We start from the raw sequence: 12,159 nt of genomic DNA on the forward strand, positions 1-12,159 counted from the left end.
GTCATGTTGTCTCGCAGGAACAGTTCATTTTCACAGAGCAGAGCTCCACACCCGAGAAATTTATTTATAACAATTGGTCTGATGAGAGGAACGTCTGGACCGATTAGACATTTCATGTTGTTGATACGAAAATCAGCCCTATTTTGTAGCTCACAATGCACATATTTGTTACACAGGCTTCTACAAGTCTGCGTTAAATCTGCGTTGCCAGTTTATTAGGCACACTGACTGCCTACCGTGTACGTACTAGAGACGTAACCAAATACGAATACATTATCAGTAAATTTGTTTTTTCTTAAAAAGGTTCACAGGGCATCTGGTTAAGACTAGAGATGTGCATCGGGACTTGAGATCATGTGCCATGTATGTGAACAGTCACATCTGAAGCTTGCAGGACAGACAAACAAAAGAATATGTTCATTCATTCATCCTTAGTACCTGCCTGATCAGGGTCTAAATAAGTTTAGACCAGTTATGGACTGGAGTGATGTAGCTGAGGTTGAGGAACTGTTAGAGCCAGAACTCACACACCATGCTGACACTGCTGACATTTCATATTCATGGGTTCATATTTAATTAAAAAAAAAAACAAAACAAAACAACAACAACAAAAAAACCCTCTTCTGGTTGATGCCACACCCACTTCCATTGTTTATTTAAATCTGAATACAGATTTGAATATTTGGAGCATTATTCAGATACAGGTATGGACACAGATAGAAAGTGTGTGACAATGTCACAGGCCATTTTATCCAGGTGGTATATGTCTACTATATACAGTCAAATTCAGAATTATTGGCACCCTTCAAGAGTTTGGCTTAATAAATAATAGGAATCCCTAAATAATATTTTAAATAAATCCAAACCAAACCTATTGTGACCATTTCTTGTTTCCATGGGACATACAGCTTCAGACAAACCTAAAGGAAAAGCTGCCGAAACAGCTTCATTGCGCTTTGGCTCTTTGGATTCTACACATCTCTTGAACTGTACCAGAACAATGAACCCCATTATTCTGAAAGATTGTCCACTGTTTTATTCAGAATTTTAACAATTCAAGTTAGGGAATTAAAAGTGTGATTAGATAAAAAAAACATCCTGCACACCATATTTCATGTCTGCACTCCATGATTTCGTGTCCTCGATTTAGTATCTGTAGCTTTTGTGTGCTAAATTATTTGTCTGAGCACAATATTAAAAGCAAAATAAATAAATAAATAAATAAATCAAATGCAAAATAATGGGTTGTGCTGGATCAAGTGCTATTTTATAAGCTTTGGAATACTCCTATTAGATTTATTTATTTCAGTGGTCTCCATCTTCTCATTCATGTAATCATCATATTGTTTTTTTCAGCTTTCATTTTTAAACTCTCTTGATTTTATATTACATTTAAAATCAGCAAATTTTTTTTTTGATATTTTCATTTTCAGTCTGTATTTTCTATCTCTGATTTTTTTGTAGCTTGTGTTTAAAGGCAGTGGTCGAGGCGTATTGAAAACCCCCATAGTGTGTCATTTATGTTGGATTTCCCAGCACATGTGTGAAAGGCAGCATGTAATTTTTGCAAATTTTGCAATTATTTATGAATTATTTTATGGGCAAGTTTATAAGTTCTTCATATACATATTTGAGAGAAGACACTATCTCCAGTAGGTTGAATGGAAAATATCCGACAATTGTTTTTCCTGTTCTCTTGAAGGGTGAGCATCTGTTCCACGTGCAGCAATAAAGCGACAGTATGCAGTGAAACCGTCAGGCACTGAATCAAACCTGTAAACATTTTCAGTTTTATTGTGGCTTGTGAACTGTTTGCGCTGACATTTGATGCTTTTTATTGTGTTGCAAAAACGTTTCATCCTCTTGCATGTGAGAAGACGCTGAGGAAAAAAAAACAAACTAATTTACTAAAGTAAATTTAAAATTAAAGAAAGAAGAAACAAATTGTACATTAGAAAGTATAATAAAGGACTTTTCGTTATTTGCTTGTGCATATGTGGATATGATGTGGATGTTTATATATTTGTATTTTGTGTTAACGTTAACCTATACAGTATGTCTTTATCCGTATTGTAATGTTGTTATTGTTAAATATATTTATTCTGGAAGGTTTCCAGAAATGTTTAAGACTACATGGGAAGCACCTTCATTAAAATGCAGTGACGAAATGTTTCTATATTAAAATGGTGAAATTATATATTTTAGTGAATCAAATGATCAAATATCGCACTGTACATTCATTCAACTGTTTTTGGTGGACAGTGCAGCCTGCGTGAAAATCGAACTCCATGATGCTGGGCTTCTATAGGCTTCTGTGTGCTTTAATGGGTTTTTATGGGCTTCCATGGGCTTCTGTGGGCTTTTTTGGGCCTACATTGGCTTCCATGCTTAAAATGGCTTACATGGGTTTCTATAGGCTTCCAAGGGCTTCTATGGACTTCCAAGGGCTTCTATGGACTTCCAAGGGCTTTTATTGGCTTCCATGGGCTACTATGGGCTTCCATTGGATTTTATCACCGTGCATGAGCGTCTATGGACTTTTATGGGCTTCCATGGGCTTTTATGGCTGATTGAAGTACACTGTGTTTTAACGAGAAGAAAGATTATCACTCATTGGAAAACAAGCTTTTAATATGTCATTCAGGGTCCCACCCAGATGCATGGCTTCGCTGCGAGTCATAGAACGGAAGGGTGTGTTGGTTTTGCATAGAAGAAAAAATACCGCAGTGTTTACAGTACGGCCTTCGCTTGACATAGAAATGATTGGTCGATCTCACAAACCTTGTAACCAACTGCCAGTCACTGAAAAGGTAATGAACATGACTGACACCTCAAACTTTAACACATCAGAACCAGGCAGCTTCGCAGAGTGCTCAGAGCTGCAGCAGTCGATCAGTAACCGAATCCATTTCCGTCCATGCAGCAGTCGATCAGTAACCGAATCCATTACCGTTTACACAACTTTATAGCTTCTTATTAAAATCTTTGGAATTGGTAAATATTGTAACTAAAGTATACGTATAAAGTTTAATTATTTGCATTCATTTCTATTTTTTTTCCTTTATTTTTTAGGTCTAGCTATTACTACCATCTTTAGTGAAATGAGTAACAGCTAGCTAGTTAGCCGCTTAGATGCTTTTTAGCACGACATGGAAACACCATTAATTTTGTAGACCTGATTTTGGAAATGTCTCTTAATGCTCTTGCTTAGATACCTACATTGTGTTAGACGCATTAGTACTCCTCATGTAGACCAATCGTTTTTGGGGCCAACAAATTAAGCATCCAGGCTATAACAGTTTTATTGTTAATATTCTGCTGGAAAGGCTGCTGATCCCAAGTGATTTTCTTCCATCCATTGACTCTGTATAGCCCAGGATAAAACATAGCAGCAGCAAGACTAGCAATGTAACTACTAGCTGTGTTGTTTTCTTATCTCTCTTCTTTTCCCTCTGTTTTACAAAGCCATAGTTAGCTCAGGGAACTCTGAAAGAAATCTACTGCTACTGTAAATGAATATTATTGCTCCATTTTGGTAATGTATTTTACCTTTTGTGTTTTGTACTGAACTGCTTTTGTTGCAACTGATATTTTTATGATGGAAAAAATAACTAGCACTTTACACATACAGTAGATAAAATAAGGAATAAAACCCTCCGTGTCATGCTGTTATAGGAAAACAATCAAGCACAGCACAGCACAGCTGAAGCGGAGTCCACTAAAAGTATGTTTTATTCCTCTTATTCAACACATTACACTTTTTATCCGTTTATAGTTACATTAATGTTGAGGATTGTCTGTGAAACAAGTTAGTCCCTTGCATTATAGCAGCTGTAAACACTCGTTCCCTCACCAGCCTCTCTGTTATTATTTTCTTTCTTGAAGTTAATACCATGAAAAACATGCAGCTATAATAATATAAACACTTCCTGACCAATCAGAATTGAGAATTGAACAGCGCTGTTCTTAGCTGATTTTTGGATTTTTAGATGATCTATCTGTGTGGTGCCCCATAAATAGATGTACAGTGTACAGTAAATCAGTGTTCATTATGTTTTAATGCGATGGGCATTGAATATAAATAGTAAAATAATTACAGTAATACAGATTGATGGTTGATGTCAGAACCATTAAAAACAATAAGATGTTTTGTTTTTGTTCTCCGAGCCAGTTTGTAACACTATAGCCATGATTACAGTCTCAGAACCAAAAAAAAAAAAAAAAGTGAAACAGCCTGAGAACTTGGCTTAAGTGAAAGCAACAGTTCCCTTTGGTGATTGTTGCAAGTTTGAACAATGTTGTTTACAGCTTACGGTAGCTAACGTCCTCAGGGCAGAGAGAGAGAGAGAGAGAGAGAGAGAGAGAGATTGGGAAATTGGTGTAACTCTGCAGTATTTTAGCAACATCTCTGATACACGGTGTCATGCAGAGATCCAACTGTACTGTATTTTACCAAAACTGCTGTCATAACCGTACCTCATATGTCACTACGTGTCACTATTTCCTAAAAAAAAAAAAAAGAACCAGATTTCCTTGATTTCTCTCTGAAAGAGCTAGGCCAGATATCTTAATGTGAATATTTTATGTTTGTCTTAATGTGTTTATAGTGGCTGCTCCCACAGTCCACGAGCCAAGCCAACTTCTCAGCCACACCTTTTGAGATAACTACAGCATTTCTTTAATAACCTTGAGAGTTTTTTTTTCTGGACCTGTTGAATGTTTAACCATGATGAAACTCAAGCTAATGTGCTAACGTATGAGGCCGTGCGTAGATATTATTTTTTTGACGCTCTCGTTTTTTAGAGGAATGCAACTAGTGCGATGAAGCCATCTATTTACCATTGATCACATTTGTAAGAACATGATGATCATTTTTAACAATTTTTTCTCATTTTTTATTCTGATGATTTCCTCCTATGCTAGATAAACTCTCTTACTGGTTATTGTTCTTTCATGCAGCCTACTGTGTTTGGCTAAACTTTGTATTTTCGATAATCCTATTGGATTTGCTCCCTTTGATTAAACAGTTAAACTTTGACACTCTTGGCTATCCGTCATCATTTTGACGCTTGCACATTGGCGAGATGTGAACAATGCAGAGCTCGTCCTTCTGGTCTTCCTGTGTATCCGGGTGTGTTACTGACAATACTGAATGAATGCATAAATTATATTTAATGCAATTTGGAAGAGTAGTTTTGGAGGAATAAGATAATAGTGATATAGATGGAAGGCTAAAATGTAATATCTATCAATAACTAAACTATTATTGTTGAGCAATGCGTGATATAATGATGGTGTAATAAGAAAGATGTGGGGCAAACTATCACACACACACACACACACACACACATAAAGACAGATAGACAGCTGCATTCATGATTTCTACTTATTTTATGAGTTTCAGGACTGTAACGCAGTGAATCTACTGGCTTCATGCCGTGTTTCGTCCGAATACCAAACATGAGAAACAGAAAAGCTTTAAACCAAAAAAACCACTAAAAAAACCCACTAAAGTTTTGCCATCTGTCCTGTTGTGTAATTTGTACTCTGATTGCACAATGTGTGTTTAGTCTATCAACTTTGAGTTTCTATTCTCTTCCAAAGGCATTTAAAAAAAAAAAAGATGATAGAGTAAATAATCCACCTCGTCCACATTCAGCAGTTCACACGGGCCTTCTTTCTCAGTCACTGCTGACGGCAGGTTATGGACGTGGACGTATCAGGAGATCACATCTAAGGGGGCGTGTCACTCTGTGTGATCACCTGACTGTTACTTGAAAGGCTGAATGAATCTACAGTCTGAGCTAGAAAGAAATCAGCCCCTGCCTCGATTCTCGCTTCTTCATAAACTATTGTTTCCTTTTTTTTTTTTTTTGGAGCGGTGGTGGTGTTGTTGTGCTCTTTTTTTTTTTTTTGCTTTTTTTTTTGTTTTTGTTTTGTTTTGTTTTTTTTCCTCGTTACGGCCTGGTACATACTCTACGCAAGTATGCAAACATGACTGCAAGTGAGCAAGTTGAAGCAGGTCTTTTCCTTACGCATGTTTTGGTGCTCTGCTGGAGTTGTAAACAGCTAATCTGCAGAGATTTGAAATAATTTCTATTTGCAGAAATGCATTCTTCTTCAGTTTTGATGTACCTGGGGTGATGGCTGATGCTTGTATATAGCACTCCTCTACCTGCAGTGTGTAGAACAATGCGTCACGTTGCAAATTTTGGATGCATGCAAATTCTCTCTCTCTCTCTCTCTCTCTCTCTCTCTCTTTTTTTTTCTTAAATGTTTAAACTTTGGTCTTTATTATGTTTTCAACAGGGAAGAAAAAGGTTTCCATCCATTTATGAATCATGAGAATGACATCCATACTATGAGAGAGAAAAAAAATAAATAAAAAAGAGGAAGGGAGGGACAATGCTTGTGGGCTGGGCCAGTAAGACAAAGAAAAAAAAAATCCAATCACATAGACACAAATTATGCACAAAAATTAGCAAGCCATTGCACGTTTTGTTTAAATACATCACCCATTTCTCCCATTTTTCCAAAAACAAACTATCTTTCAGTCTTAAAGTATATGTTAATTTTTCCAATTTTTCCATTGGATGTGCACAAATTCTAGGCTTGCGTAGAGTATCTAGGATTAAGACATTTATTAACAGCAAATAATCAGGCCACTGCTGATAAAAGTAATTCAAACAGTTCCAAGGGCAAAGACGGAAATGTCATGCCCATAAAACATTATGTTTTAAAAACACTGCATAGTTCACATTTTTCTTAAGAAAAATTAAACAGCCTACAGCAGCGTAAAATACCTCAAATACCTTTGTAAGTGTGGTCCTAAAGTATTATTATTTTCTGATTTGGATATTTGATTAGATTACATTAAACTGAGGTCCTAATAATCAGACGTCATTTTCCAGCAGGTAGGTTTATGCAAAAAGTGAGCTGACGAATGAAACAGATGAGTTTTAATGACAGCTTAACTTAACTAAAGTGATCGTCTGAGTCACATCAAAGCTCAACCACAAGAAAACCGATCACGGTGCATAGTTTCTACCTGTCATGTGTGAAGTGTGTGTGTGAAGTGTGTGTGTGTGTGTGTGGCTGACATGACAAGACTTGAAGAAAAAAAAATCTAACGCAAACAAGCTACAAGCACGAGGTTGAGGAGCGAGAGAAGCGTTGACTGAGAATGCCGTCTTAGGAAGCCCTTTGTCAAAAAGAGAATGAGGAGTGTTTATTTCACGCGCTGTCCCCTCCCTGGGTCGAGGCTGGGAAGCTGGCGTGGTTCATAAAACCTGACTGAACTTGTTTCCAGGAATTATGCTACTCTTGCAAGTTCACATATGATGAGTGTCACTGTTAAAGATTTTATGCAACAAGACGTGGCATTTTATTTGCTCATTAGGAACCACGTTTTTGCGATTAGAATAAAATGTTACAATATACTGCTGTGGAGTTTTTCTTTTATGATCTTTTATTTATTAGTCATTTTCTATAACAGCAGCTCTGACAGTAGTGTCCTGCAAACCACAGGTTTATATTCATGTGCTGGTTTTAATATCGTTTCTATAGCAACAGCTCACTGCACATAAATGGATTTTTTTTTAAAAAAGTGTGTAATTGTTGATATGGTGAGGTTTTTTTTGTAAGGAGATGTTTAACATTTGTGGAAGTCTCAGCGCTTTGTAAGAGGTAAAGCTGTAACTAAGTTTTCTGACATCTTTAGTACAGAGGAGTTTACGCTTTGTGGTACATGACAGCAATGCAACATGACAAGCTGCATTTATAGCTGCTAGTAACTGTCCATTTATGACTCTCCTGGTGGATTTTTTTCATTTTGTTGGACTGTTTCGAAACACTGAGGTGTTAAATAAACCCCAAACACTCACACACACACACACACACCCCACCATGTCTGTGTCCCTGCTGCACTGAGAATGAACCAGTACATTGTGCAGAGCGACAGATGGGCTACAGTCAGTAATTATACACCTACAAAGTGACCTGATAATGGTCAGTGTTCTTTTGTTGTATTTCTGTAAACAAGACATTTCTGGCTATTGTGAGAAGAGAATTGAATGTCAAGTGAATTTTCGTCCTGCGAGGACACACCAAGTCAAGTCAGTGCGGCACCTCAAACTTAACTGTCAGATAGCGCACAACACCCTGGTGCAATCATGATGACCTTTTGAATCCTTTATCTCTGTCGGTCTCAAACATCGGCACTTTGATGATATCTGAGTTGACGGGCTGCGATGGCAAATATTCCTTGGGTTATCGTGACGGATGTGCTAGCCCGAGGCACCGTGCCATCTATTTGGTTTAGTCTTATTGAATAAAGGCGTGCTGACGAGAGCACCATTTAAATGTGAATGCCATTGAACTGGAGTGAACCAGGCCATCTTTATGTGGCATCTCTCCACTGAGGAAAGGCCGCGGTGCTCAGATGTCAGGCGTCCCAACCCCATCCCCCCCCACCTCTTCGTCCCTCTCCTCCTCTTGCACCCACACCCCACACCGGGGAGATGATCCTAAGCGCAGGGACCCCAGCAACAAGAGCAACAACCTTTTCTCCTCTCTCACCACTCACTCCCTCTTTAACAGCAACCCGCCTACACATGCAGAAGCACCATCTCTTTTCTCCCAGCCTCACTCGCCTATCTCTCGCATTTTCTCTCTCGCACTCTTTTTCTCTCTTTATCTCTTTTCCACCCACTCCTGAGATGTCCTTTTTCTGCGTCCTCTGCTGAGGGACCGCGGCATTCTCCATTTCAGCCTCCGCGTCCTGAGTGGTGGCTCATTGGGAGGCGCTGGAGGAGGCCTTTCACAGGAGTATTAGAGCACAGCGCCGGGCCCTCACAAGCCTCTGGTTACGGCCCCTAGGGAGCGGGCATGTCCGCCTACGCTCCCCACCTGGGGGCGAGGGCTTTCTCTGCCACTACGGGGAAGCGCTTTGTGGGGAAAAAAAATCACACAACACAAGGCAATTGGTTGGAGCTATTAGTAACCTTAAACCACATGACCTGTGACTAAGGTCCTGTGCCGATTCCCACTGACGCAGAAAAAAAAAACATGCACGCAGTTTAAATTTATAAAGACCTTTGTCGCACATTCAAAAGTGAGAGATAATGCCCTTTTTTTTGTTAATGTATGCACTGTCACAGGAGAGGCAAGGCATTCAGAGGACAGAGCTTTTAGGCTCATCTGCCTGGGCTCTCAACCAGCGAGCCTGCACCCACACACACACACACACACACACACACACACTCAACAGCACTCTGAGTAATGCTGCTACACACACAAAGTACAGTCAAGAGGTCTGAGACACAGACAGTTATGCAAGCCGCATTTCCATTTCATTTATCTGTGCGCGCATTTACGCACTGAAATTCACGAAGGTGATAGAAGTTAATGAAATCTGGGGGAGGAACAACGAAGGGCTTTATTATCATCTCTGTAATTTGAATAATTCACTATTTGAAGAGGTGCATTAAATGAAATTAAACTCATTAGGTCTGTGGGTGTGAGAGCACGAGAGAGCGAGAGAGAGAGAGAGCGAGAGAGAGATCCTTTTGTACAGAGCTCAGACTCTTGTTATATCACAGCCTTGCATAAACAAATCCCTACGTGAGACTTCTTTCCTGCTTTTCTGTGGGTTTTTTTTAAACTCCTACTGAAATCCTGTAAAAGTCATGTGTTTACAGTGAGCAGGGATAATTTTATAAACACTGTGTTTTTCACATGAAGTTTCCATTTCAGATGACAGATGTTTTCAAATGCGAACGTTTGGAGCGAGGCCCTGGGTATGCAGGTCAGATTAACGGTGATGTGATTACTGAGAGTGATTATTAAGATTGCTGATTATTGATTAAGATCCCTCAGGAGTGCAAGTGTGTGTGGTGTCATGTGATGTTCTGGTGTTCCATCCAGGGTGTCCATCGCGTCATACCAAGTGTTCCCGGGATAGACTCTGGAGCCACCGTGACCCTGACCAGGATAAAGCGCTTACTGTAGATCGATAGATAGATCGATAGATCGATAGATCGATAGATAGATGAATGAAAGAATGAAATCTTGTAGTTGCACCAATATTGGTTACAAAACATCAGTTGAACATGAACGGCGTCAGTCCATTCATCTGAATGGCTATGAGCCAAAGAAATAAATAGATCAGTGGTAAATATAAAAAGAGGGGAACACACTGTTCCTTTGTTTTTCCCATGTTGTAAAAAACAAATGCAAAGAAACAGAGAGGGGAAAATATTTTTTTTTTAATAATAAACGGAATGAAACACTTTTGCCTGATGTTTCTGGTTGTCTCGCTGGCAGGAGGCAGTTTTGTGTCACATGGACAAGAAGTCTGGATGAATGACTTCACGATAGCTCGGCTTTCACATCCGTATTTGAGGCGTCAAAGTCAATTTGCAGTAATCCCACCATAAATTTAAGAAATGTGCAAAAGTATCATGTCCGTCACAGGTTTCCTACAAACTGTGTTATCCAAAAACATTTCACTCATTTTTATTTATTTATTTTTTATTCTGGCAACATGCTTTTATATATTTGAAACAACTGGAATACCAAAGATCTGTCATTAAATAAGCATTTACAAGTGGTAGAAGCTACCAAAACATTAATCTTCTGTCTGATCAGAACTGCGTGGGTGTGTCAGATGTCATAATGATTGACAGTGGCGTGTCTCCTTACAAAACATGAAGCGCTAGTGCTAGAAAAGCGCGTAGGAATGACAGTGTTGCTTTTACAGCATGAACAAAGCGTGTTGGTTCAATTTTTAGAAGAAGAAGAAGAAGAAGAAGAAGAATGCCTTTATTGTCACATATTCTTTTTTTCTTTGCAAATCCCAGCTTGTTAGGAAGTTGGAGTCAGAGCGCAGGGTCAGCCATGGTTCCGAGACGGTTAAGGGCCTGACAGTGGCAGCTTGGAGGTGCTGGATTTGAACTTTTGTACATATTTCTAGCAGAAAGCAGTAAAGTAAGGTAAGATTGCAGTTTGTGTGCACTCCACTGCTACTTCGCCTCTCTTCAGCTAGTTTAAAACTCTACACTGATCAACAGCATGGCACTGCGGCACGCAGACGAAGTGCACATGTCGCATCTGGAATAATAAACGAGCTTTAATTTCCCTCTTATTTCACAGCAATGAGATTATTAACCATTTAGGATTGTGAGTTTGGATGGTGAAGCTCGGCAAGTTGATTGAATTAACTTTGGTGTATTTTTTCATTTATAAATTTATGAGATTTTATCATGCGAACAATAAGAACGTCGTCAGAAACTGTAGTCTCTTTCATTTCAGTGTGCTCATGTATAAATAATGAGTATGGTAAGTATTATGGGAAGTAATATATGTTACAGCTTGCATATCTTTTACCAGTACTAGGTGTAGATCACGAATATCGCGATCATAGCACAGCCACGCCGCTAATTATGGTTCCGCTAACCGTTAAGAAAACAAACAAGCAAAAAAACAGGAGATAAAACTAATCACCATTACCACATTTTAACTACTACACTAAAACAGCGTATATAAAATGGTACTAGACTGGTACCAAAATGTTCAGGTTTGTTTGCTAATAAACAATGGAAGAGGCTGAGAGCAGGAAAGAAGTCACTTTAATTTCAGTGGTTGGGGTAAAACAGGAGCGCAGGTAAGCAGATGATTCATTCCGATTGGTACTTTGGTAGCCTTGACATCATTCCGATTGGTACTTTGGTAGCCTTGACGTTCCCAAATATAATTTTTACTTGAATTGTCCAGAGGAAATTGAGAAATCTCTCAGCAGAAAAGCAGAACAACAATGTTCTTTCTTTTGCAGTGAGCGGTGCATTGACCACAGAACTCACTTTATCCTGGTCCTGGATCCGGAGCCTTTCCCGGGAACACTGAGCATGAGGCGGGAATACATGCCGGATGGGAATACAAGCCAGCACCATAATATTATTTAATAATTTATTAATTATTTGGCATACAGACTAGACATCTTGTCAAAGAGATCTGTGGATTAATGGAACACAAACAACAAAATTCACAATGGCAAATCCTCCTAATGTCTCAGATTAGCATTAAAAATATTTTCTTGTGCTTGGATTATAAATCATCTTTTATTAGATTTTATTCATTAGTTGGACTATAAACAGCAGATCC

The sequence above is a fragment of the Pangasianodon hypophthalmus genome, chromosome 7 (assembly GCF_027358585.1).
Source record: "Pangasianodon hypophthalmus isolate fPanHyp1 chromosome 7, fPanHyp1.pri, whole genome shotgun sequence".
NCBI classification, from domain to species: Eukaryota; Metazoa; Chordata; class Actinopteri; order Siluriformes; family Pangasiidae; genus Pangasianodon; species Pangasianodon hypophthalmus.